This window comes from Triplophysa rosa, linkage group LG14, assembly GCF_024868665.1.
Source record: "Triplophysa rosa linkage group LG14, Trosa_1v2, whole genome shotgun sequence".
NCBI lineage: Eukaryota > Metazoa > Chordata > Actinopteri > Cypriniformes > Nemacheilidae > Triplophysa > Triplophysa rosa.
In genome coordinates, this window is record NC_079903.1 from 16796572 (window position 1) to 16802571 (window position 6000).

Sequence of the window (6000 nt, forward strand, 5' to 3'; positions counted from 1 at the left end):
GAATCCTTTAATATCATTTCCGGACTTTCATCAAGTTTTGGCTGGTACGTTTAGTTTGGGGAATCAGATTGTATTGGTTGCACAAAGCGGCTCTCTCTCGCAACCGGAGCTGTTAATTATGATTGGTTTGTTATTGCTCACCAGAGCATAACAAATCGCCATTATGTTGTTTTGCTGTGTCTAATTTAATTGTAACAAAAGTAATTATCCCTCATTTATATTGATGCCATAAGCAGAAGTAGGAGAGCACCTGCTGCCATACAAACCTGTTGTTTACTAAAAATAAACCAGGTGAAATGCGCTTGTGCTCTTCAACATGTCACATATCAACATTTAAAAAATGACTGTTACTCTGCAAACATAATTATTGTAAGTTTGGTACATGCATAATTGTCAAATCAGCCCAGAAGAACGGAAAATTCAATTTGTATCTCTGATTTTTTTTCTGGGTAGACAGCTATGAGAGGAAATGGAGAGCAAAGGAGAAAATGCTTTTAGATCAGAACCACGTCTCATGTTTGACAAGAATCTGTAGTTTGCGATAGGAAAAACTAGGTTAATATGAATGCAATTTTTTTCCACATTCATTTTGAAGCTTTGTGCTCAACAGTTGTCTCGCTTGTTAATATATTATTTCTTCTAGATTTTAAGGAGAAACATCCGAGACAAATGTTGAAACCTAAATGAGATGTACTGTAAATGAGGTAAAAAGTCCATTATTCCTTTTTAGTTCTAAAAGAGCAATCTCTGAGCAATAACATTCCTCTTGAAGGGATGAAAAGAAAATTCTGTCATCATTTGCTCACCCTCGAGTTGTTTCTGATGAACACAAAGATATTTGGAAGAATGTTAGCAACTGACATTTCTGGGACATCATTGACTATCATAGTAGGAAACCTTTATTTTCCTGTTTAACACAAAATGGGATATTTTGAAAATGTTCACGAAGCAAACAGTTCTGTGGCATCTTTGATTTTTACTACCATACAGTCAATTAGTCGATGTCAGTTGCTAACATTTTTCCAAATATCTTTCTTTGTGTTCAACAGAACAAAGATTTATACAGGTTTGGAACAATTTGGGGCTGTAAATGATGGCAGAATTTTCATTTTGGGTGCAGGAGTATCCCTTAAGAAGAGCAATTTGTAACTTTTTTCAGCATTTAATACATCTTCACAAAGCTGTTTTGGTTTGGTTGGTTGGAGCTATTACAATTTGACAGAATGACATTATTATTCTAGATATTTTTTCTTCTGTTTCACTAGACGTGTGAACCACTTCGCGAGACGTAAACACGGGTCCAGAAGCACTTCCACTTCCAGTTTCATTTTTAATTCTACATATATCATTAAATCTTAAATATATTTGTTTAACACATTTTGATTCTGTTATAAATGTTCTGTGGTTGTATTTTGTTTAAACATTTGTGTAGTGTTCCTGAAACAGGAAGTTCTTCTTTACTATCGTTGTTTACATTTACATTTAGTCATTTAGCAGACACTTCTATCCAAAGCGACTTACAAATGAGGTAAACAATGGAAGCAACTGGAACAACATAAGGACAACAAAAAGCATAAGTGCAATAAAACAGGTCTCATATAGCCTATACTAAAGTATACAGAGCTAAGGTTTTTTTTGTCTTCTTCCAAAGTGGTCTCACGCTGGCATATCTTGCCTCCAGCAGAGGCCTTCTCTACTCTGACGTATTGAATATCAATGAAACCTACTTTCCATGAGAAATAGTCAAAATAGTCAAACACCCAAGGCTAGTCCATTTGGAAGGGTGCCAATTACTAAACCCACCAAGGAGAGGGATATCAACCGCCCCCGAAGTTCTCTCCATCCTTAACAACAATTTGTGTTCACCGTCTCGACTATTAGCCTACTCAAGTATGAATGCAGAGGACATCCTTCTGCAGCGCCATATCATCGCCCAGGGGGACGGTTAAAAAATCTCATGCATGCAGCGACGGCCATTTTTCTGGGCATTGTTTTCACCGATGGCCTCCTGGAACACGTCCGCTCTAAGACAAAAGCGTTTTGAGCGATATGACAATCCCCACCCCAGGATCTCGGAAACTTTTTTGCCCCTGCATGGAGGTGTCAATAACAAGCTCCAGTCACCCAATCTTCGGCTCCTCTGGCTTTCCGGGAACGCATCCCTCAATGTTCATTCTATATTAATGTTTGTCAGGAGTGATTCTGCCGCTGTCAGGAACGGAGGATTGACTGAAGACATTCGGAAATCTGCATAATGAGAATCTTTAATATCGCCTCCCTGTCTCCCTCTGCCGCAGATGAGATTGTTTGGGGCTAAACTAGCAAATACGCTAAAATACTATTTATTTTCTGATGGGCCCGTGGCATCTCTCATCTCTCGCTCTCTCTGGCTTCTCCATTTCCTCCATCCGTGAGACCTGGGTGCTCATGTGAAAAGTTTGCATTGCTAAAGAGGAAGCGGGAAATAACCTTGAGCGAGTAATTTGACTCCGTCACTTGTCTCACTCTGTCAGAAGAGGCGATTACGGCCCGGCTCTCAGAAGTCGAGTGTTTGCAAATACAGTATTCACGTACAGTCGGGCAGCTGTGTAATCACCCTCCCTCCCACAAGTAATGTGACACATTCGTGCTGCGGTAATAAGGGAAGGAGATTTGAAATTTTCTCTCTCATCCTCCATGAATAACATTAAAAATGGAAACCATCCGAAGTGGAGGATGGTGATGAAGCCCCTCGTATTAATTATGGCTTTAAATAAATAATGCATCCTCGTCTGGATCTATTCTCTTCCGCTCGCTCGTTCGTTTCTCTCCTCCACAGTTCAGCACTTCTGATCAATCCTTCAAGGACGGTGCGAGATTGGATGATGGCAGAGACGCACTTTCTGCCCTCTTTCTTTTGGAGGCTTGAGAAATTCTGCGGAAGTGCTTTTTGTCCTTTTGTTCCTGGCATTACTGCAGAATTGATTTGAAAAGTGTACCAATTTCTGAAAGAAAAAAATTTGGGCAGGGAAATATTCTCAGTGTTCCGGTGGTCCAGACAAGAGCTCAAAATATCTGTCAAACCTCAATGCTGGAATGAATGGAAAATATCTCATAAAACTCCTACAAACAAATGTAAAATGGGACTCTGCATCAAATTAAAAGTTGTAATATTAATTTATGAAATAAATCAAAATTGTATCCATCAGTCTTGTCTGTCTATTTGTGCAAGTTTTTGCACACAGTTTTTTTAAAGTAAAATTAACTTTAACATGTTTAAAACATGCACAAATAACACAGACAAACAAAAACCTGACACAAAAAAATAAAGTAAAATTTACGTTTAAAAACGCAAGTAAAATTTGCAAAACTTGCGCAAATTAACACAGAAAAAGTCAATTCTACAGTTGTTTTTTTACAGTGTGTCTTATTTGGTTTTCTTGACGTGTGTGTGTGTGTTCATGTTTTTATGTCCCGGTGGGGACCTAAACCTGAATGCACACCAACACATGGGGACTCGTGTCACCGTGGGGACCAAAATTGAGGTCCCCATGGGCAAAAAAGCTTATAAATTGTACAGAACGATATTTTTTTTAAATCTAAAAATGCAAAAACTTTTCTATGATCTTTAGGTTTAGGGGTAGGGGATAAAATATACAGTTTGTACAGTATAAAAACCATTACGCCTATGGACTGTCCCCACGGAGATAATAAAACAGACATGTGTGTGTGTGTGTGTGTGTGTTCATGTTTATATCCTGGTGGGGACCTAAACCTGAATGCACACCAACACATGGGGACTCGTGTCACCGTGGGGAGCAAAATTGAGGTCCCCATGGGCAAAAAAGCTTATAAATTGTACAGAACGATATTTTTAAAAAATCTAAAAATGCAAAAAGTTTTCTATGATCTTTAGGTTTAGGGGTAGGGGATAAAATATACAGTTTGTACAGTATAAAAACCATTACGCCTATGGACTGTCCCCACGGAGATAATAAACCAGACATGTGTGTGTGTGTGTGTGTGTGTGTGTGTGTGTGTGTGGAGCAGCATAAAGAAGTCTTTACATCTGGTTGACATTTTGAGATTTTTTCTTCCTTTTTCATGTCATAAGGACAGGGCGTTGATGTAATAAACATCAAGAATTATGCTGATAACAATCTGTGGACATATTTCAACAAGTATCGGAAAGACTTAAATCAATGCTAACATTGTCACACCAGATCAACACAAAGATCTTCCTTTAAATGCTCCTTTGATAGCAAGCTCTCTCGGTACAGATGGGCTTGGCAGGTTTTTATATTTTTCACATTTATCTTCTCGCTTTGTTATAATTCTCCTTTAAGTGCTGTTGATGTAAAGCTTTAAATCTCCCAGATTTAGTGTCAGATAATGCGGGAAGCTCTTTGTGTTCGCCTGTCACTGTCTGCAGTCAAAGAGGCGGCCCCGTCTTGACATATCACAGGTTTGGCCTCCTCGCAGTCACTACGAGAGGCCAAAGGAAGACAGGAAAAGGCTTGTCCCGGGCAGAACGGATAAAGTATGAAAGAGAAATGAATAAAAGAGGTACCGCCTCATGCTTTCCTCAGCAGACTCGAGGTTGTCTGTGATAATCTTATCGCTCTATGATGGCTAGCGGACAGGCACAAAGAGGCAGAGGCACGTTGAAGGTCTGATGGGTTGCTGATTGCAAAGCTGTCCGGTTGAGAGACAGTTGCTATGGAAATGATGAATGACACGTGTCCCACCTGATAGGGCGGCCACAACAGTAGAGTGATGAATAGGAACATTTGTGTGTGAGAAGATGAACAGCTTTTTGTTCGCAATTTTGCCATCACACACAAGGTCTTAACAATAAAGCAAAATATTTTGATAGCAAGGAATGTAAGAGTTTCTTATTTACCAAGCACACGCTTTAAGGTATTCAAAGTATGGCCATTTAAAAAACTGAGCTCTTGATAAAAGTATGTTTATAGAGATAACATAATGGCGTTTGCATGGAGTTAATAGAGTTATACCAATAAAGGTTTCGTGGCACACAGCGGTCTCTAATACGTTCACAGAACAGTAAAATGGTGTCAAAAGACGGTTTGGTTACGTCATACAGATCGTTTAGACATTATTTGATATGTCTTCTGGAAGCTGTTGTAAAAAGCACTGTAGTACGGCATTACTATTTTTGAAAAATATATTTTGGATTTTTCAAAAAGTAACTGATAAAAATATAAAACACAATGTGACTTGGCATATCTCTCCCACATTTATAATCTTGCTTCATTTTTAGAGTGAATATCCAGCACAGCATCACCATCTTTTAACACATTTTCCTTCTTCGGCTCCTCATTTTACAAGCACAAGGACAAGCGTTCAGAAGGAGGGTGTGGAAGGAGTGTGTGTTTGCTAATACAATAGACACAACACGGCTCCCGGTCGCCGCTGACTGTGATAAATGACTGAGAAAAAAAATGTGCAGCTTCACAACAAACTCACTCACAGCTGCAACTTGAGTTGGACTTTTCAGGTATTTTTAGAGAGCTTTTCTCCTCCTTTCTCTAATTCTACTCGTACGTCTCTTAGGGTCTTGAGTGCTGGAGCGTTTTAACCACCAGGTGTGGGACTTGTTTCATCGCAGACACACTCGTGTAACTGGGAAGGCGAGAAAAGCTTTTTTATTGTGCCCGCTGTACATAAACTAATTTTGGGCTCACTTGAGAGAGTTGTTTTCTTCATTAGGGAAGGTAAAGTGTGGTTTTCATCTTTCTCTGATTGCTGTTTGAAGGTGCTTGAGGGGTCCAGACTTCCCTTAGTCTGATGAGGAGCTTACTATTAAACCCGGCTATAAGGGACAAATGATATATTATACAGTATGTATATACATACTGTATGTGGGTGGCTTGAATCCTACGAGGCTCGATATTTTGTCTTCAATGGTGTAATACGGCCAAGCAAATCAGTGAAAGTGTTACAAGAGGAACGAAATAGCGAGCTCGCTTGTTTCTTCAGAAGAAAAACTCATTTTGA